Source organism: Antennarius striatus, chromosome 23, assembly GCF_040054535.1.
Source record: "Antennarius striatus isolate MH-2024 chromosome 23, ASM4005453v1, whole genome shotgun sequence".
NCBI classification, from domain to species: domain Eukaryota; kingdom Metazoa; phylum Chordata; class Actinopteri; order Lophiiformes; family Antennariidae; genus Antennarius; species Antennarius striatus.
The window spans coordinates 11,549,849-11,570,920 of record NC_090798.1 but is presented as its reverse complement, the minus strand read 5'-3'; the positions used below and the strand labels follow the sequence as shown (position 1 = coordinate 11,570,920).

Sequence of the window (21,072 nt, the reverse complement as noted above, 5' to 3'; positions counted from 1 at the left end):
GATGACTGACTGATTCCGACAAATCAAATTGGATTATTTCCCTTTCAGTTTCTGATTTACTGATTGGATCGCATGCGATCGGAGAAAACAGGCACAAAAAAAAAAAGGCAAAAATACAAGCGGAAAAGTTGATTTCACCTCTGGTTGCTGGTAGTTTTTTGAATGATATGACATTTATGAAAGATGCCATTTTATACTTTTTTTTATTTGAAAAATGCAAAAAAAAAATGCAAAAAAAATGCAAAAAACAAAAAAGATTAAAAAAAAAAAATCTTTTCCAGAAACATCTTCTGACTTTCTGACACATTAACACAAATCCACACATCTGCACGGGTTGACATACTGTATGTGCACCCCCCCACCCACCCACCCACCCACACACACACACACACACACACACACACACAAACACTCCCCCCACGCGCAAAACTATTCCCACTAAAATAGCCTCATCCAAGAGCGCATTCCTACAGTGGACTTTTTTTTTCTCCCTGAGGGAGGGGGGGTGGTGGCTTGGGTGGGGGTGGGGGGGTTGATCCAGGAGAGTTGGGAAAGTGGGACCTCGCGTGACGTCACCGCTCCAACACACACCTCTCGTTCGCTCTCTCTCCGCTTTTTTTTTTTTTTTCTTTCCCCCCCCCCTCCGCCTGAGGTTTTTGTCCGCGTTCAGGTCTCAGCAAATAGAAAGAGACGGAGAGACGGAGGAGTGACTGACAGACACAGAGAGGGTGAGAGAAGGGGAGAGAGAGAAGAGAGAGAGAGAGGAGGGAGGGAGAGGGAGCCAGAGCGCACGGGGGGCTGTGCGTCCCAGCCGTACCGCACTCTCCAAACGCAGCGCAGTCTCGCCTCTCGCCTCCAGAACTCAATGAAGATTTAACGAGCGCGACGCAGACCGATCCAGACCCGGAGAGAGAATATATATACATAGATATATATATATACCGCACACTCTCCCCCACGTGTGTGTGTGTGTGTGTCGTGAACCGGAGGAGAGAAGCGAACGAACCGGGAAGTGGAGGGGAAAGGAAAAAAAAAACATTAAAAAAGAAGCGCCCTGAGGACGTACCTGGTTTTTTTTTTTTTTTTTTTTTTTTTTTTTTTTTTTGTGTGTGCGTCGCCGCGTTATTGATCTCCCCTGGACTTGAGTGTCATTACTGGATGTAACGATAACAACACCGTAAAAATACAACTCTCGACTTCTCCTCCTGAGACCCGAGTTTTCCAACTGACAGCGAATATGGTGACGAGGTAAGAACCGCGAGTAGTAAGTTTTGGAGACGAGGAAGTCGCTGCCGCAGTGATTTCAGGTGAGCGCGGAGTTGCTTCGGCTCCATCACCTGGAAGCGCCTTTTGTGTGTGTGTGTGTGTGTGTGTGTGTGTGTGTGTGTGTGTGTGTATTGATTCTCCAGCCCTACAGCTGCTTTGCGTGTTAATGTGTGTGTATGTAGGCGTCAAGAATGTCTTTTTTTACGCTCTTCTGGATGCGCGCAGCGACACCAGAGACGCATTCCTGTAGGTAAAAGAAAAAGAAGAAAAAACGCAAGGAAGGGGAGAAATTACGCACGGTGACTGATTGGAAATCGGTTTGTGCGTGTAAGTTGGTGAATGTGGGGGTGGGATATTTGATTTATCACGACGTTCCGTGGAGTGTCTTCATGCGTATAGCAGGAATAAATCCAGTCCGCGTCGTTCATGTTTGTTGTTATTATTATTTATTTTATTTATTTATTTATTTATTTTGGGGGGGGGGGGGGGTTCGAGCAGCCTGACGTTCCCCTTTATGTTCCGTTAAAGCAAAACAGACCCAGACCGGCTCAGAATGTGTTATTTTAGGCTCACTCGGAGCCGTGATGTGTGTCACGTTAATTCGGTTCATATGGTTGGAGAGAATTTCGGAGTTGTGAAAGAAAGCCACAGAGAGAAGGATTCCCAAAGTGCGCCGTAACCCTTTCTTTTATATATATATATATATATAAATATATATTTTTTTCTCGAGGTTTTTAAAGTTGGCTGCGCTTCTGAAAAGAGCTGAATATCACGTCTGTCACGCAACCGTTCAGCCAATCAGGTGAAAGTGAACCTTTATTTCCAGTGGAGCTGTGCGCGCCACCTGCGCTCAGTGCGCCAATTGGACCACTAGGGGACTCATTCCCTCCAGTCTGGAGAGAGAGGAATGCAGTGGAGTGAGAGGGGTATACACACACACACCGTGAAGAGGGGGGTTTATATTGTGAGCCAGGACCCCCACCACCACCACCTCCACCTGGGTTTTTAAGAAAAATAACACATATAGGTGAAGGTGTGGATGAAAATGTGTGTGGGTTTAGAAAGGAAAGGGGTCGCCTTAGTGTGTGTCCAAACATGCCAAGACGAGTGTGTGCGTGCTAGCAGGGGCTAAAACTCCCCCCTTGTTTACATCGGCGATTAGCCCTCGTCCAAATTTTGACACAACGGAATTAAATCAGTTGTTTGCCGATGTGACAGCGGCGTTTCCCAAAAAGACGAGACCTCCGAACGGATGTATGGATGCGTCGGTGGTTCAATCGCTGCCATCCCGAAGTCGCTGAAGGGGGAAAAGGAAAGACAAAAGTGTTTCGGTAATGGGAAAACTGACGCGGCCATTTTCTCTCAAACCCTCAATCGGCCGTCGTCGCCGCCTTGGGTGCCGTTTCCCAATCGCTCACCAACGTGACGTGGCGTTCCGTTGGGCGATCTCGAGGCGGATTGGGAAAAGGCGTCGCTGCATCCTCGTCTGAAGAGTGGGCTCGTCTCCGTCGTCCACCTATGTGTGTGTGTGTGTGTGTGTGTGTGTGTGTGTGTGTTTGAAGGGTACAGTTCATGGCATGCAAACCATTAAACTGAAAAATGAAAGCACCTCTCAAGGCGCCTTGAAGGGATCTACTGTTGTTTCGTGCCTGAAGCGCCCTCTGATATATCCTATATCTTGTCTGGCAGAGTCCAGAGGGTTATTTTTTTTTAGAAGGACCATTAAAAAAGGGGGTCAATAATGCCTTTATCTCTGTAACGTACTGCTTTCTCGCCCAACTGCGTGTTTTTGTAAATGTGAGGTCAAATGTTAAGCCGGTGGATGTAAGCTCGTGCACGGCGGCGTGCGTCTTGAAGGACTACAGCAGCTTTCAACGTTTCTTTATCTAAGTCCCTCTTCGGCACAAAGCCAAGCCCTCTTGTTAAGCGTGCTCGCACCTCGCGGTCCTGTTGTCTCGGCAGAATCAAGTACCTCTGACTCACTGTTTTGTTTTCAAGAGCAGATAAAACGGAATTCTATCAGTGTGTACGCACTCGTGTGTGTGTGTGTGTGTGTGTGTGTGTGTTTGCCGCTTCAAGGATTCCAAGGCCGGGGCCTCTATTACGAGTGTGGAATGAGAAATCAACACTTACGTTACAAAAATGGATACGTAAACACAGAGGCCGCAATTATCAGGCGCCGTGGCGTTGGAGTCGGAGGGGATGGAGTGCCAATATGTCTGTTAGCAATCACCCCCCACCACCACCACCACCACCACCACCACCCCTACCCTACTCCTCCTCCAACCCCTCCCCACTCACTTTCCTGCCCTCTGTAATCCAGTGGGTATAATCTAGTTTATGGCGTGCCAGGAACGGACCTCAACGACTACCCGCCGACTGGCGGCGGTAGCAGCAGTCTGGGGTGGGTTGTTGGCAGATGCAGTTAAGGTTTGACCTGTAGAGGTCAGACCAGAGGGAGTGTGTGTGTGTGTGTGTGTGTGTGTGTGTGTTTGGACGAAGCACTTGCGTTGTTTCTTCGCGATCCGATGCTTTTGCGTTCGCGTCAACGCCCCCCCCCCCCCCACCGCTGTCGCCGCCCAACCGAGTGCGGAAAACCCACCTCGGCGAGTCGAAGCCTGATGCATTGTGACAAATGAGAAAAGCAGTTTGATTTCGCACAACACTGAGCTGCACTCCGGCATAATGAAGTGATCATGACTTTACCCTTGCTTCACTTTGGCCCCCGTCCCGCTGTGTTTTTCCCCTCTATTCAATCGCTTCACTCACTTATTTACTTGGCAAGCATTTCCTCCCGTAACCTCTAGTACTGCATAACTAGCGTCAAGGGTGGGTTGCTTGATAAAAACCACCGCTACGGGGCATTGGTTTTACACATAAGGGAACGCGAGCAGTCTCTTTTTTTTTATTGATATTCAAGTTGCCACTGGGTTGGAATAATAAAAAGCCCATTTTCACACCCTGGCAAAATCACCTCTACTGTCCATCACCCTGTCAGGACGGAAAAAGCTGAGGCGTAAACATTATTTGGCGGCGAGGCTGAGCGCCATCATTCGGTCCTTGTCTTTCCTCTTCTTTTTTTTTGTCCCCGCCCTCCGTCTTGGTCTCCGATGTCATCAAAAAAGAGGAGTTGCGGGCTTGCATCTTCTAACGGTTAAAGAAGAACGTCATCGGCGTAGAGGTTGAAGTTGGCGCCAGCTACCCGCGGGTTTTGCCTTTGGGGCTTTTGGGCACGGAGGGACAACCGATGTGTCAGAAACGGCTGCAGCTGTCCTTTGGCTTGCAGATTAGGTTTCAGCAGATATGATGGACGCCAAACGCCTGTAGCCAGTTGTGAAGAGGAGGAGGAGGAAGAGGAGGAGGGAAGGGAGGTGCTGGTATGGGCATGGATTTGGATTGGGGTCAGCGGCACCGGCGGATGATCGGAATTCTGCCCCTTAACCTTCGTTTGGGATCATCCTTCATCATCGCTTACAGCTTGTAACGATTAGCACTTGGTAGAATTACGGCTAATTAGAATTAAGACGAAGAGCCATAATTCTGGTTTACGAACTTTAGGGGTCAGGGTTGTGAAAAAGCGCCAGGGTAGTCCGTTAAGTTGTCATGTCACAAAAAAACCCCAAACACTATTTCTTTGGGCTTCCTTTTCCACTGTCTCGTTTTCTCTTATCTTAATTATTTCGGGGGAAGTCTCACAGTAGAATCTGCTGAAGTTCATTTGAATAACCGGCGGAATGAGGAAAATAAAAGCCGGGGGAAGGAATGGAAGTCGGCTTCCGTGCATTCATGTCACACAGCTCTATCAAATTATTCCACAATAGGAGCCACGGAAGTGATGGAATTTCAATTAACGTACGACAGTTTTAGAATTTGTTTCTGCTCTAAAGTGAGCCGATGGCGGTTGTGTTTCAGGGGAGTGAACGGCAGGGAGGGTCTCGAATTGGAGATATCTTAACCCCCCCTACACACACACTCACACACACTCACACACACACCTCCGTTGGACGGTGGTGGCTTCGCTAAGACACATTCTATCCTGAGGCCCTCGGGAAGTTTTTTTTTTATGATGATAAGTCAAAAATGGACTGGCTAGGCTACACCCCCCAAGAACAATTACACTACCTGCTGTGCAAATAGAAGGTTGCACGAGATAAGTGCAAGGGAGGGGCCGACGGCTCAGACTGGTGGCCAGCTCGTAAACTGGAATAGAGCGACGTTTGGGGGCCGTAAAGTTTCATAAGGGCTGAATTTGCCGTGCACACAAACACGTAGACACTCACACACACACACACACACACACACACACACACACACACACACACACACACACACACGGAAAGACTGTATGGAAATAAAAAGAAGCCGTCTAAACAAAATATGCATCGATTTTTTTTCTTTTTTTTTTCTGCAGGAGTTTTGCATTGTTAGCATAAACTAACGCCTTAACTTCTCGTTCAATTGAAGCGTGAGAACAAAAAAGTGGGCGAGATTTGTGTTGGCTGGTCGTTTGCATTTCCCAGACTCCCAGTGCAACTGTCAAGGAAAAGAATATTCCATTAGAAAGTGCAGTGACATCGCCACATAGCAATTTCACGAATGAGGAATGCATTTAATGATGGATGGATTTTTTTTTTTTTTTTACTCATGGAATTCAGACGTGTTCCCCCCCCCCACCCCCAAAAAGAAACTTGTGGCGTGATTATTTAAGTTACTCGGATCTATTTACCTCGTCTCCGGTTTGCCCAAAGGCGTCTGGCACCGACATGAAAACATACCTCAGAGGCAAAGTGAACAACGTCCCGATTAAACATCGATAAATCTGCACATATCTTTTATCCTCCACTCCTAATGCCTCCGATTTTAAATGCCTGCTTCACTGCAAGGTTAGGAGTCAACGTTTAAATTCCGTGTAACCCCGGCATTCTCTCCCCACTCAATCTGCAATTATAGCTGGCTGCTTTGAAGAAGCCAGGCGGAACTAAAATGACTTTTCATGTCCGGTATAATGACTGCCATTTGGAAGCAGACGTGGAGAGAGAGAGAGGGCGAGAGAGATTGAGTAAAAGAGGAGAGAGTGAAAAGAGATTCCGGGAGGGGGCAGGAGGAGGGGGACAATCAGTGGATGTAAATGGGTTAGGTCACCTCTGGTTCCGACCAGACGGCCTCTTCCCCCCTTTCTCTTCATCCAAATGAAGCCACCGCGTCTCGGATCCTCGATGAAACTTTCACCCTCTTAATCTTTTCTACGATTGCTCTCCGTCATTTACCGTCAACAGAAGCTTTCGGAAGCCGATTGCGAGACGAAGTCGCTCGGGGAGGATCGCCATGTATATATATATATATATATATATATATATATATATATATATATATCGTCTCCGCTGCAGCCAAAGGCCAGATCTCAGTTGGCTTCACCTGGCCTAGCAGCTGGCTGTCTTTACCGCTACGCTCGCTAATGATGCCAGACAGTTGGAGCTGAAGTTATATAGCTCCGGCTGGATGCTGTGTTGGTGATCTATTATTTAGACTCTTGCGGGGAGGCTGGTCTCAAGAATTTCATGCATGCATTTTGCAAAGCAAATAGTAGCCCCGGGGAATACAGAGCTCTGTGTGGGAAAAAAAAAAAGACGGGTGGGTATTAGACGTTAATGTGAGTTGCAGTGTTTCCTCATTCTCCCTCATTACAAACCTGCCAAGATCTGAGGGAGAACTTTGTGGGTATTTTGTCGTCTTCTTCATCACGTTGGAAAAGGTGTTTGGCTGGCATAGAGGCGATTTAAACGTTCGCCGTCTACGCTGACGACGCCATCCTACGCACGAGTCTCCTTTGTCTCCTTTCAGTCGGCGTTTCATGCCGTCTTTCCTTTTCTTTCCTGGTTGTGATGTTTTATGGATGGCAGACGAAGGTTGCTTTAACGTCTTCAAACAGCCGACACAGAAGGACGGGTATATCTTTCCATTCCCCCCTTTTTTCATGTATATTTTAGGAATTGTTTCAGTGGGGTTTCGGAGAATTGCATCACGCTGTTATAGATAGTTCTGCACAGACAGGACTTGTTTATATTTAGGTGGGCTAGAAAACTATGGCACGCATAACCCGCCGGAGTATTTATAGAATAATACGGGTGTTTAAATTTCCTTAGGTGCCAGGAGCTGCTATGCTATGGCTTTTTAAACATGCATGCAGTATACTGAGCTGGTAACAGCCATAAAATCAGCAAGTATGGCAATGACAGGTTAGTGTCCAATAACCTTTACAGCCCCATGAACCCATTTGGCAATTAACTATATTTGGACCTGTGCATATGCAAATCCATTGGGAGGTGAGGTGGCAACAGTTAAACATAGAAAGGTAGTTTTATCCAGAGACGTTTAAAGGACTTGGGTTACTCTTAAGTGATGCTCATGCAGAAAGGCTCAAGGTGCTACGAATAGCTCGGAGTTATAGACGGCTTAAATAAGCTACGCATTCCACAAGTCCATGAAGTCACAAAATTTATTTATGAATCCACACGTAAGAGAATTTCATGTCAATAGTTCCAAGATGTGTCAAATTGGTCAAGTAACGAGAGTTACAATAAGAAAAATTGGCCGGTTGAAGGTTACACAGGCCAGAAATGCTTTCAGACACATTCCGCCATTCCTTCCCGTCGGCCCGAGGGTTTGTCGACGACACCCTTCGCCGCCACATGTAAAATTAACAGGTGCAGACTTTTGGAGAAAGCATTTGGTCACCCAACCGCGATTAAAGAAGTAGTTTCCACCTCCTCTGATACAAAGATTTTCCACTAAATCCATCATGCTTTTCAAAAGTTCATCCATGTCAGGTGCAGGGCAACGTAACCCAAGCTGCCACACTTAATCCAGCCACCTTACCCTTACCTTGTCCTTGCATGTGTTCTCCTGTTGATCTACCCTAAAGAAACATTCCAGGAGAGTTTAGGCATCCGTTGTAACCACACACCGCCGCGCCTTGTGTGTGCGTGAGAGGGGAATTTAGACGTGGCCGTTGGAATGCTTGGGTACAACCTTTCCTTTTTTATTCCTAATCAGTGAAAGTTTAACACAACATGCGACTTGGGTTACATGATGTCAGGAAACTAATGAGCCTGAGATCAGCTAACAAGGCTAACAACAAGGGTTGGCTTAGGATGAGATTTACACGCGATTACGGATAGGTAGAGGTAAATTAAGACGTTTAAAGTCTAGAAAGACCACCGAGATTTAGTTTTACTTTGAAACGGCTAACTCCCACAGACAAGAAGATGTCAGTTACCCCCGCAGTCATTAAAGTATTAGCCGAGGAATAACGCTAATGTCAATTTAAATAAACGTGGACGGGATTGCAATTTAACCGTTAATGCTGACCATCGCCCCCTCCAGCTGCAATTGCAAATGGATTTTTCCATTTCCTTCCCGCAGAAGATTTTTATTCCCGTGACAGTCCTGGGAGAAACGAGAGAGAGTGTGTGTGTGTGTGTGTGTGTGTGTGTGTTTTACGGTCCCGGTCTTTGTGTCACAGGCAATTGAAAGGTTCATTTGGTAGCCATGAAAACACATTACAATGCAATCCCTCTCTCTCCCATCTTCCTACCCCTCTGCCCGTAATTTGGGAGCCTTCCCGAACAGTCGTGATAAGCCGAACACAAAGCCGCGAGGAGGATGCCCTGTGCTAGCTGCTAGCCACATTGTTGTCTTGTTGGGTCTGCCAGCCAGCGTCACGCCGCAACCGGGGGAAATAACCTCCACTTGCCGTTTCGCTCTTATTGTACACATATATTTTGCAGCAAACCACTTCAACAGAGCCGCTGGGGAGGTGGGGGTTGGGGTGGGTGGGGGGGTACTAACTGTTGCCAAATTACTGACAGCTTCTCTCCAACACCGACTGCATAAATACTGAGCGACTGTGATAAACAGCTCAGGCTGCCTCGCTTGTGGCTGCCTCCATCGCAACCTTTACAGAAATAAAAGGGCATGACATTTTTTTTTTTTTAAGACAAGTTAGTTGATGCGAAGAAGGAAGAAGAGCTGGGGGGGGGGTTAAATAAAACAGAGATCAGCAAATGGGACATTACTGCATCGTCACAGTTGGTGACCTTTTCCTGTTTGCTAAGACAAGCCAGGGTTTCTCGCTGTCAAAAATGGCCTATGTCGGTTTGTAAGCGATTCCTCTCCTTCCTGTCCGTTTTCAGGTTTTTTTTAAATTTTTTATATATATAATATGTGCCATCTGCAGCGACGGCATGATGTCACAGCTTGTGTGTCATCAGTGGCAATGTTAACACACACACAGACACACACAGGGACTAGACTAGAAGGGGAAGAAAGAAGGGAGAACAGAAGAAGAACGCTCACTTCATCCTTCGACGTGTCCCGGTGGACTTCATTACTCAGGCATCCCATGATATCTCACTTGTTTGCTCTTTGAAACATGTTAAAAGTGTTTGTAGTGTTTTTATTTTTTGTAATGTCTCCACAGCGGCATGAAGGGCTTCATCTGGGCAAGTCAAAAAGATTCTCTTTAGAAAGAAAGTTTTGAACGTTATATGTTGAGTTAATAGATCTGGCGAAGCAAAATGCCAACAGCTCTTTTCAGGAGAAGAGTTTGAATGGAAAAATTAGTTTAACGTGAAATTAAAGTATTGGTAGGTGGACAGACGGGGACGCTGTGAATCACGATGAAGATTTAATTTAAAAAAAACAACACTTTTTAAAAAAAAACTTATTCGTGAATGCTAGTCTCCGATTCCTCTGTTTGCGAAAATAACAGTGGTTCTTTAACGATTTCGAGACAAACACTAGTGACACGCTCAGCTTCCGCAGACCTTATACAGGATGTAATTTTGGACTTCATTAAATTTGAGACTAAAAAAACAAACAAAAAAAAAGAAAACCTACAGCATCTTGCATAAAAACACAGCAGGAGCGGTGATTATCTTTACAAATTAGCTCACTCATTTAGAACCGTGCGCATGCAGATGCCTCTGTTCAATGGAGGTCTATTATTCCAAACAACTCTCATTAAGCCATCGTGAAATAAGGCGAGCCGTGGAAAGCGCTGAAATAAAAATCTTTAGACTGGCTGTGCAGAAGTCGGGCGGCGTCGAGCTGCGCCGTCTTCATTAAGGGGTTCTGACGTCAAGAACTGAGACGTACAAATTGACTGGGTGCAAAAAGGGAAAATTGTATGCAGCTGATTTCTGCTTCTTACGCCCTATAGGAGGTTATTTGGTGTTTGTCCTCAGAGAGCAGGGAATAAACAATACAGTATGAGCTTCATTAGTGAGGTAATCCAACGCCGAGGAGTCCCAGCTGATCTTAAATGCCTGGTTTTTCAATGTAGACCCGCTTTATCAGGGGCTCCATTCATCGCCAACCACTTCCCTGATGAGTCAAGTTGAAGTCGATTCACTTCCGCTCTTACCGTGGCCTTCTGGTTCTCACAGATCTAGAATTGAAGCCCCGCCCATCCTATTCCAATTTGTTGCCTCCCTGCAGCTCAGGTCCAGGTCGGCATTGTGTTGTAAACGTAATTAGGAGCCAACGTCTTAAAAACTACCCCCGTCTGAGGCCAGCGAATGGAAAATTACATACCAGAAGTAAACAGGGTATATCTCTGCAATTAAGAAGTCTGGAAGTATAATCTTGGAATCTTAACAAGGTAACACTTTTGTAAAGTCTTAAGAACCAGAATAGCTTTTACTGTTTCAGAGTAAATGCAAAATGGAACCAAGCAATTAAAAAAATAAAATAAAAAAAAAGTCAGAATTTAATGTATATTTTAGGACGTCTGTCCCCTTTTTTAAAATACCATTTCAAACTAGAACCTCCAGCGATACAAGGCACAACATCTGAATGCAATCTCTGTCAAAAGTGATGCTGATAAAATGAAGCAGATTAAAGTCACACAGATTTTTTTACTGGCGACAGATTTAGATGGAATTTCGAAAGTGGCCGTTTTGGGCAAACTTTCATTTAGTGTGAGAGTTCCTTTGGGATAAAGCTGTAAAAGTTGTTTTGTTTTTTTTCCACTTACATAATTGAAATTTAAATAAGATACTAGACCTTTAAACAATAGTTTAAAATAAGTAACCAGTGCATATGAGTGTTGAGTTCAATATGAGCAGATTAATGTAAAGCAATCAAGCCTTTTATGATGTTTCCAGTCAAACGGCGACGCCTACTGATGATAAAATAAAATCAGGTGACCTGTTGACCTGTGACGGTCACCTTTTGAGGTTGCCAGATTTGCATAAACCACTCAGCAGGGGTGGATATTCTGTACATCTGCATGTGTTTAACGTCCCAGAATTGCAATCAGCAGCGTGCTTGATCAGTTATTTAGATTTATTTCATATTTAAATCCATCTCTGGGGGGGGAGGGCTCAAATGACAACATAAACCAGTACACATACGCCATGGGATGGTACAGCATCTGGATTTATTCCCTTAGTACTCAGGATCCATTTCGAGCATTTAACCCCTGGGGAGTGCCGTTGGAAGAGCGAGGGAGATTAGATGAACTGTTGTCATGTGAGGAAAAATACTGATGGGTGGATTCCTAGCGGTGTCAACGCAGCAGGTGGGCTTCATTTGCATCTCCCGTGAGCTCGCCTCCCCACCCTCCCTTTTTTGAGTTCATACATCACAACGGTTGCAGGTGGAAGGCAGATAACTGGCAAATCCACCCAATGCCGTGCACGGTTGTATAACGCCACATGCATGTCTGTATTAGAGTGTTTCCCGGTTTATTACCACTCTACGATAACCTCGGTCCACATTGTGCCGCTTGGCCCCGGCCCTAAACATCAGTCGCCCGTATGACGTGATGGAATATACACATTAAATTTCAATCTCGTGCATCAGTACATCCAGTGTTGGCCGGGACGGCAACTATAAATTGCCGACCATTATTTTCGATTAACCACCCTGACACCCCGGCCTCAGACATTTCTTCCTATTTTTACCCCGTCAGAGCAGCGCTGCATTTCCAGCGCCATTTCACTTAGTCCTGAAAGCGTGATAACGCCGACCAGGAAGCCTACGGACTCAAGCCAGCGGGCGATCTTATTAATGGCAGAGCCGCGATAACAGAAGTAATCTACGTCCCCGGTTGGTATCTCCATCTTTGGGAGCATCCCAAATAGCAGGGGCGTCATAACGGCCACAAAGAGGCAACAACATTGACCATTTATCATTAATACACTGGAAAAGTTTGAATCCGGGTGGACCGCAAACATGAGTACCCAATCAGGGGTTTAAAGGATGGTACAATACAGCCAATCTTGGGGTCACAAATTTAAACGTCCTCCTAAAAGATGTCGAGAAGATGTTAGCTGGGCTGAAATAAACTATTGTGTTGCTGAGCTTTAAAAAACTGCACAAGGGGAAATAAATGAGATAAGAAAAGAATCTTTTAATACATTCATAGACCCTATATATTCATATAAACACAGGGGGGGGATGTAAATTTACATTTGCCAGATTTCACAGCCTTGGAAGCTTCATATCGTATTAAACATCATGTGCAGATAGGATGGAAAGCAGCTGGGATGCAAAAACAGGAGAGGAGCAGATACGTACGACGCCAGTTATCAATGCCTCATTCTTCAGAATAATGGCCAGCCTCCCAAGGCAAGAGCCACCGCCGGAATTCCAATCCATCAGAATTACTGTCCTTGCATTATCATGTTAAGGCCACTGCATAATGAACGCTGACCTAACGTATGAATGGAAGGCTAGCATTAAAATCGCTGGTAAGGCATGGAGCCGTATTCCATTTACAAAGCAGTAAAAAAGATTATAAAACAAATTTGTGAAAGCGATCCAACCCGCTAGAAACAAATTGCCATGTCTGCACAGAAAAAGGCCTCCCTTTTGTTCTTAATGAGTTTATTGGGAATCAATAATCCTTTCACATCCTCCACCATGTGACACCGAGGACCCCAACCTTACAGGGACCCTTAGCCGGCGGAATTGGGTCAGTAGAGACAGTCTTAGCGGACAGGGGATGTCCCAATTTCACCTGGAAAGCTAATTTTGAAGCATTTATTGTTTTCTCTGCAGCCCGGCAACCGAGTTGTCTCGCAACAAATTCACTGGGCTTTTTTCAGTCGGTGTCAAATAGTGCACGAAATGCCTTTTCTTGCCCGTCAGTCAAATCTCCTTAGCGAAACCCTCTCTGCTAGTGATTTTGTTAGCATCCTGCTGATAAAAGCACTTTTTTTTTGTCAGTGTATCTTTCAGAAAGACTGGGCCCGGACCCCCAGTCGGGAGTCAAAACAGTTGACCCTAACCCTTGGCAAGTTCTCAGTCTGACGGCAAAGATTTTATTCAGCCCCACTCAGTAGAACAGCGGGGTGTGACCTCGGCCGATGTGGGGCTTCCAAGGATGATTCCATTGAGCCACCCAAGGGCCCTTTGAGAGGCGCTGATCAAGACTTGCCGGATGTTTTTGATTCACACTGCTGAGCCTTTATATATATAGATATATAACCAGCAGTCAAATCAGCCTGCTAAAATTGGGTTTGTCTTTTCTGAAAACATGTGACTCACTGAAGCTGGCAGGGAGCAACGGAGCTTTGCTATCCCTTAAAAAAAGACATAGTCTTTCTGGTGTTGCTGGTGCCAAGAACATTGTATACGGACATCATTCAAGGCCTATTCATTTTTGTTATTATTTAGTTGGATGCAGGGCGGAACAAAAGAGGTAGATAAGATCTGCCAAATGAAAAAAAACCAAACAAAAAAGCAATCGGGCGAGGTGCCAGACTCAAGTCAAGCATGGGGGCTCAATAAAGCCCGAAGTATCGATTTGCGAGTTATTCATTATTTGTTTTGGATCCAGAGAAACATTCCTTGGAAAACGGTTGCCGTGTGCCGGTCAGACCCGAATAGAAAACACTTTGACAGATCATCAATAACTGCACAAAAAGATAATAAATGACCCGATATTGATTTATTCCCCAAAGACCCCCTCTTTCTCTTTTCATAAGTCTTGACGCTTGAAGCCAAGACCGAGCGTTCTCCAGCGTCCACCCTGTTTTCAAACGTGAAAATGAGGATTTATTTTTGCCCCGTCCTTTGAGCGATGCTGGTAAGAGAACAAGGATATGACTAGATAAATGGAGATGTAGGAAAGATATACATCAAACCGGGCTAATACCTCCCGCCGAAACAAATAGCTCTGCCGGTGGTAATAGGCAAACATCGAGAACCCTTCGAAATGCAAAAAAAAATTAAAAATGGCAGCTTTGTTTACTGCATTTAGGATAAATGACTGAAGCCCCGCTGTCACTCACAGATGGCACTTCCTTTGAAGAACCCCCCCCCTCCAAAAAAACCCCGCAGAGCCAGTGACTCGTAATAATGCGTTGACTTGGCAGCAGCCATTTTACACAACCTCCGGAGGCGCTGATCGTCACAGAGAGGCGTTGGCATGGTCTCGGTACTGGCCCGACCCAAGGCCCGGAGTAGTAACTGATAGCCAAGCTGGAGCTTGTCAGACCTGACACTTATCACTTTCGACATCTGTCCACGCCATCGCTCTTCCCTTCATCTGCTGTGGAACCCAGAGCGTTGACCTTGGGGGATCTCTTCCCCTTTCCTTCCACGTCCTCATTTGGCACCGCATCCGTCTATTATCTCCTAATCTGGTCTATTAGTTATCGCAACGGCGTTTCTTTATTACAAATTGATTTATTTCTAGGAACAAACGCAACCAAAAACATCCTTTTGAAAGTCATCAGAAATGCTCTGCAAGTACAGCATGGAAACTTTTTTTTTTTCTAGATAATTGTTGGTTTAACGCTGCCTGCAGATGGCACGGCTTGTTTTATGTTTGCACCAACAAGACGCAAAAAGCGAAGGGAAAAATGTGGGGGGGGGGGTTAAAAAAAGAGGAAAAAGAAAAAAAAAGGAAAAGCCTGACAGGCTGGCGAGAAAATGTTTGACATGATGTGTTTTGAGGGAGTGTTGCTGCTGCTGGAGTGCCATGTTGCTGTTTGACAGCCAAAAAGAAAAGGTCAGCGTGGCGAGCACATCCCGGCGAAACATATGTCTCCGTGGCATCTCGAGAAGATTTCGCGCTACTGCTGACAAGAAAAATATGTTAATCACTCTCTCCGTATATTGAGATCCTTCTGGTTTTACAAGCCAATAAATTCATCCTTCTTTGTCTCTGTTAGACCCAACACAACCCCCATCACACACACACACACACACACACACACACATACTTAGACAAGTTGGTGTGTTTGCCCAGAGCAGCTGGAACATTACGAGATCTAGTTAGAGTCTAACAATACTTTAAATCGCAGGTCATCTTTGTCTTTTGCTAAATAGTCGCCTCGTCCATCAAAATCAAAATCACAAGCGTTTACAGCGGATTACTGTATGTTCCCACCCTTTAACGTTACGGCGCCATGACTCATCAGCAGGCCTCACCTTTGGACCCCTTTATGGGGTAATTAAGCCTGGAGTTGTTTGTCTAGCTGTCTGCATGTGTGTCCCGTATGAAACACGGGGGGGGGCAGATGTTTTTCCTACCATAAACTCAGTGAAACAGCAGGACTTGAGTGTTGAAGACGGGTTGGGTGTGTGTTTGTGCGTGCATTTGTGTGTACTCTAATTAGGCAGGCAGGAGTGTGTTAGTCTCGCTGGGCAACGGCCAACTGGGAGTATCTGGAGTCGTCTTTCATACCCGCCGACTTCCACCACAACACGCACACACGGAATTAGAATGGATGGTGTTCGGACAGACGGTTTGATAAGAGAGTGGAGGTCAGGTATGACGGGTCATATGTGCAGCTATTTAGGTCCACCACATTTTAAGCATACCCCCCCTGCCCGTCCCAGTCTGGAGTCCTTGTTGCACGGTAACACCGCCGCTATCACGTCTCTGTCGAGGAGACCGGAATTCCATCAGCGGAGAGGGGAGGACCTCGTCCGTGGCTTTTGCGCTCTAAGAGACGCATCAAAGCCGTCTCAAGGGACGGGAAGAATTTGGTGTCAAAGCGGAGGTCGTTATCTAAAAAGATCTCCGTGGCCTCTTGCCATCACTCTATTCCCTCTGTTCATCTTTATTATCGGATGAGATGGCTCTTCTGGCTGCTCTTTTCATGTTTAGCATTTTTATTATTTAATCATTTTAAAGTCACTTCCTCCATTTCGTAAAGTTCTTTAAAACTGTTCAGCCAATATTGGATTAAAAAAGAAAACAGGGAAGCTTTCTGTTCAGTTTTGAAGCCGTTTTTCTCCCGGTCTGACCCAATGTGTTTCGTTTACGGTCCAATTCATGGTTCCTCTTTAAGTGCTTGGCAGGAAACGCATATCTTCCGGTGCCTTGCTGAAATATATGAAAAGAACAACTGCCGTCACACTCTGTAGAGCAAAAAAACAAAAAATGAAGAAAGACTGAGTTGGCACTTTCAGTTTTTCTGTTTTCCAGCTGAAATAGTGTTTCTTTGTGATATTGATTAGCTGGTTAGGCCACGAAAAGCCAGGGACAAGTCGGCCAAGCTCCCTTCCTGTGACTTACCGTTGCGTGCGAGTATCTGTCCTCTCCTATTATCTGTGCTTGAGTTTGTCCCAGTCTTGCCTGTAAACTGTATTTATCACCCTCGTTCTCATGCCTTTTACTACTATGTCCACTGAAGAAACCCCCCCCCCCCAGCAAACCACTTGCTGAGTTAGATCACAGGAACCCCAGCTGTTCCCAGTCAAGGGCCGCTTCTTTTATTAGCCGTCGCTAGACCGACCCGGTAGGCCGGGCAAGAGGGAGAAAGAGGGGGGTAGGACAGATTTCCCAGCTGTTAGTCCACCAACTCAGCCCCCCCTGTCGGAGATTAATTAGATCAGCGGGAATTGAAGCAAAAAGTCAGAGGTGAGACAAAAAAATGATTGCGGTCCTCCTCGAGGCGGACGCTGGTCGTAGTTGCACATGAACTAGCAAAGTCTTTAAAGTTTTTTTTTTTTTTTTTTTGTTGGCTGAGGTCTGTAAAGTTTTTGCACGCCACTGGAATGTACAGTGGGATAAAGAACAAGCCAGCAGGCGTGCAGAGCCTTAATAGCCCCACAAATCCCTTTCCCTCGCCTGGAGTCCCTTTTATTTCCCCCCACCATCTCACAAACCCACGCTGCCTTTGGATCTGTGGAGGACTGTTTTACTAGTGAGACAGTTGTCTAGAGGAACACAAAGGACCTGCATGTAAACTTATATGTCTAGCTGTATAACCAACCCCCCCCCCCCCCAATGCGCCATCTTTACGATATTATTTTCATTAAGATTGAAAAGGACGCTTTCTGTCTTTGTTGTCCCTCTCCTTCTATCTGCTTCTGTTCCTACCACAGTGGAAACAAAACCACTCAACAGAAGCGGCGGCGGCGGCGAGAGCACTTTCCTTTCCTATGATTAAATTTACTGTGCGCTAACATGCATGTTTTTTGGCACAACATGTTTCCAAGGAAACCCAGTAACTTCAACGAAGAGTGAAGGTTTTCAAGAGAAAAACACAACAAAAAAACAGGGTCATCGGCAAGTCGCAGTCCAGCGTTCGCTTTTTCGCCCTCATCGTAGGCGCAATGTCTGTATCATATTTGCATATTTATGAGAAATGGGTGTCACAGTGATTAAGTTAACTGGAAGCCAGTTCTGCAGAGTGTAGATAATGAAATCATAAAAAGAAAAATCAGAACCAAACGACTTTTTTTTTTTTTCTCTAAAAATACATACACCGTTCAACCATGTGGTAAATGTTTCAGACGAAGCAAAGATGATGGACACTGATTGTTCCAGATGATTTGCGTTAAATGACGGTGCGGTCGCTGCTGTGATGGATTGAAGTTGTTAAAAAATGCCAAATATAGTTGGAGTTCTAAGTGGTTCCAACCACTTATATTCCAGGCTGGAGGAAGCCATCGATTAAAAATGAGGACTTAAAGATTTCCAAATGAAGCAAAGATATATACGTGAGATATTTCCACCAGACATTAATGTTTGTGTTTAATAAACATGGAACCAATACGGACTTTATTACAGAGCCCTTGAGAACAATGTAGCTCAGGGGCCGCCGAGTTTACACCGAGATCTGACAGTCATTATCACAGCAAAAATACAACCTTTCCAGGTCACATCACTTTGTTTGCAGCAGTAAAGCAAGTTTATTTCTGCATTGAGCCACTGTTATAGTAGCCCCAATTCACTTGTCAGCATTTTATGGAGCACAGAGTGATTGGGGGGGCGACTGAAAGATTCCATAAAAAAAGTGGTAATACAACTACCTCAACACAAAGTCTGGATGCGACTTTTTTTCATTTTTTTTTCATGTAGGATTAGAGTTTTGTACAGCGGTGTGTACCCGATGCATGCAAAGATAGTTTCCATCACCCTAATTTAACAAGCGCCCAGTGAATGAAGCCCCAAGCGAAGGGGAGGAATTCCTTTACAGCCCCCTTAAGAACTAATCAGCCATCTTGCAATGAAACAGTAGAGTTTATATTGGCCCTTCTCTCACAATAGTCCCAATGCAAGCTTGTTGAGCTTAAAGGTCTTGGCTGGAATGAAAGTCATCCTGTTGCTGTCTCGGCGATTACTTAATGCATGCAGGAGAACATAAAAGACACAATCTGTGGAGACAATAATGACATCCGAGGTGTTTTCCAGACGCTACGGGCTGGACTGTGAACAGAAGTTTTTCACAAACATCTAAAAAAAAATAAAATAAAAAATTGCCCTTGGAAAGGGAGATCAGCCGCGAATTTTAATCAACTCGTCGTCGCTCCTTGCGAGACACCTGAGTCAGCAAAACACCTTGTAAATATGATGTCTAATCATTTTTCACGGACAAGGTTCACAATGCAGCTGTGGGTTGAATCTTTTTTTTCTGTCGAAAATGTGTGATAAAGATAATTATACCAGTCAGTCTTGATGTTTTTTTTTTTTAAACTCACATTACGCTGATGTAATGCGGAGTTGTTTTGGCGAAGGCTCGGAATGCAAATATTACTTGATGAATTTCTTCAACAGGGTCTTCTTAAAATGCTAATTCCTTCATAAATCAACCTCTGAGCTGATGCGACATGAAACGATTAAAAAAAAAGAAGGACATAACGTTACTTGACTATTTTGTGACTGACATTACCGTGCCCCCCCCCCCCCCCGTTTTTCCCGAGAGGCACCATTGAAAAGGGATACGTGGGAGGACTCCTCTCAAACTTCGAGCTCGTCGGAGAGACATGCTGTACTTTCAAAAATCCATCAAACACGCCACCGAAGGCGAAGGGGTAAAGTTGAGCCTGAACCCCCCCATCTCCCGTGTACGCGATGCTACTGGCCAATTTATCACATGTAATTTCCTCAGCTCTTGACCTTTGAGCCCACTCTGGGTCTATGTTTGTATGGAGGGCAACATGCCAGTCTCTGAACTGCCTGTCGAAAGCTTCCGCAGGGCCTGAATATTCTCCAGCATACATAAGTAATTGCAAATAGCAGCGTAGCAGTGCTGTTTGTTCTGCTCTTGCAGCCTCGTTACGTAAATATATTAAAAGTGCATGAATATCTTGCAGAAAGTCTTCACATGCATCCTCTCGTGAGACTCTTACACACTTGAAAAGAGGGGTTTCCAACAATCGAAGGCCCTCTGTAGTAGCTTTTGCGCAAGAAATATGCTGCTAAATCCACCAATAGTGAATCAACACATGCGCGCCATGTGTTGCCGTCTCAGTGTGTGTGTCTGTTATTGTCTGCCCCCCACCCCCTGCATGCTGGTCATTAGCCAGACAATGGCCACTTACGAGTAAATGCCGTTCAGGGCGATATGTCGGCAAACAGTGTGCTCGCAGCAAAAGAGGAGGCCGGAGCGAAAATGAAAGACAGGTGGATGTAATAGACGTGACAGTGAGAGTAATACGGACAGCTTCAGGACAAAGGAGGCATGTTTTCCATTTTCAGAATCTGAATGAGGAACCAGCCAGACCTCGATTAAACCCGACCTGGTGATGTCATTTGGAAGAATGACATCACCAGCGAACTCGACGAGTCAGACTGCCCTAACCTCTTGTCCTTGAGAGACCGAGTCAAGCGCGGCGGTGTCACGGTTGGGTATATGCAGCTGCTGCGCCGCTAGCCGAGGGACTAGCCCCATCCGGCGTATGCTGCTAACATCCCCCTTACATCACTGCATCTACAGGCGGAAGGTGGGGAGGGGTACAAGATTAATGATGGTGCTAACTGGGTATTTATCATCCGACTGGAGAGTAATGCGACACTTTTCTAATCTGAATATATTTCATTGGGCTGTTATGGCGCCCAGCCCCGGGCTCCATGTAAGGTGCTTGTGTGTGGGCGTGCTCGCACCTCCATGCATTGCTGGAAGTGCATTTGAATGTTAATCATATCTGCATAAGCTTGTGCACGAGAATGCGTGTGCTTGTAAAGGCAAAGGCATACCAACCGGCAGCCATTAACGTTCGCGCTATCTGCCCCGGCAAAAGGCCCCGTGGTAATTAGATAAAGATGAAGTTGTTTTTTTCCAGCCCGTTAGGGGCAGCGCTCCCCGAGATCCTCCGCCGTTGATTCTCAGTCGCCTTATCAGGTGAACACCTTCATTCCATCTCTCCATCTCTTTCTCTTGCTATTCCTTTTTTGGCACTCAGCAGAAATCAAGATGGATGTCTCCCCAACAGAGATCAGGAGATTTGGACTGTGAAAGGCTAAAGATGGGGCCCAGATATGACCCCCATTCGGCTGCCCATTTGATTGCCTTTCCTGCCACCAGGAATGCTGGAACTGTTGAGGAACCTTGGAGT

The 21,072-nt window shown here is 45.6% G+C and overlaps 1 protein-coding gene across 4 annotated transcripts in view; it reads left to right on the top strand.

The window, feature by feature from the left end:
• Window positions 1-514: 514 nt before the first annotated feature.
• The window catches only part of LOC137590866 (receptor-type tyrosine-protein phosphatase delta-like), a 109,697-nt gene continuing 89,139 nt past the window's right edge, over window positions 515-21,072 (top strand). For all 4 annotated transcript variants that reach the window (XM_068308684.1, XM_068308682.1, XM_068308683.1 and 1 more), the window contains exon 1: window positions 515-1,248. The gene's annotated coding sequence lies outside the window, so the exon portion shown is untranslated. The remainder of the gene's footprint in view (window positions 1,249-21,072) is intronic.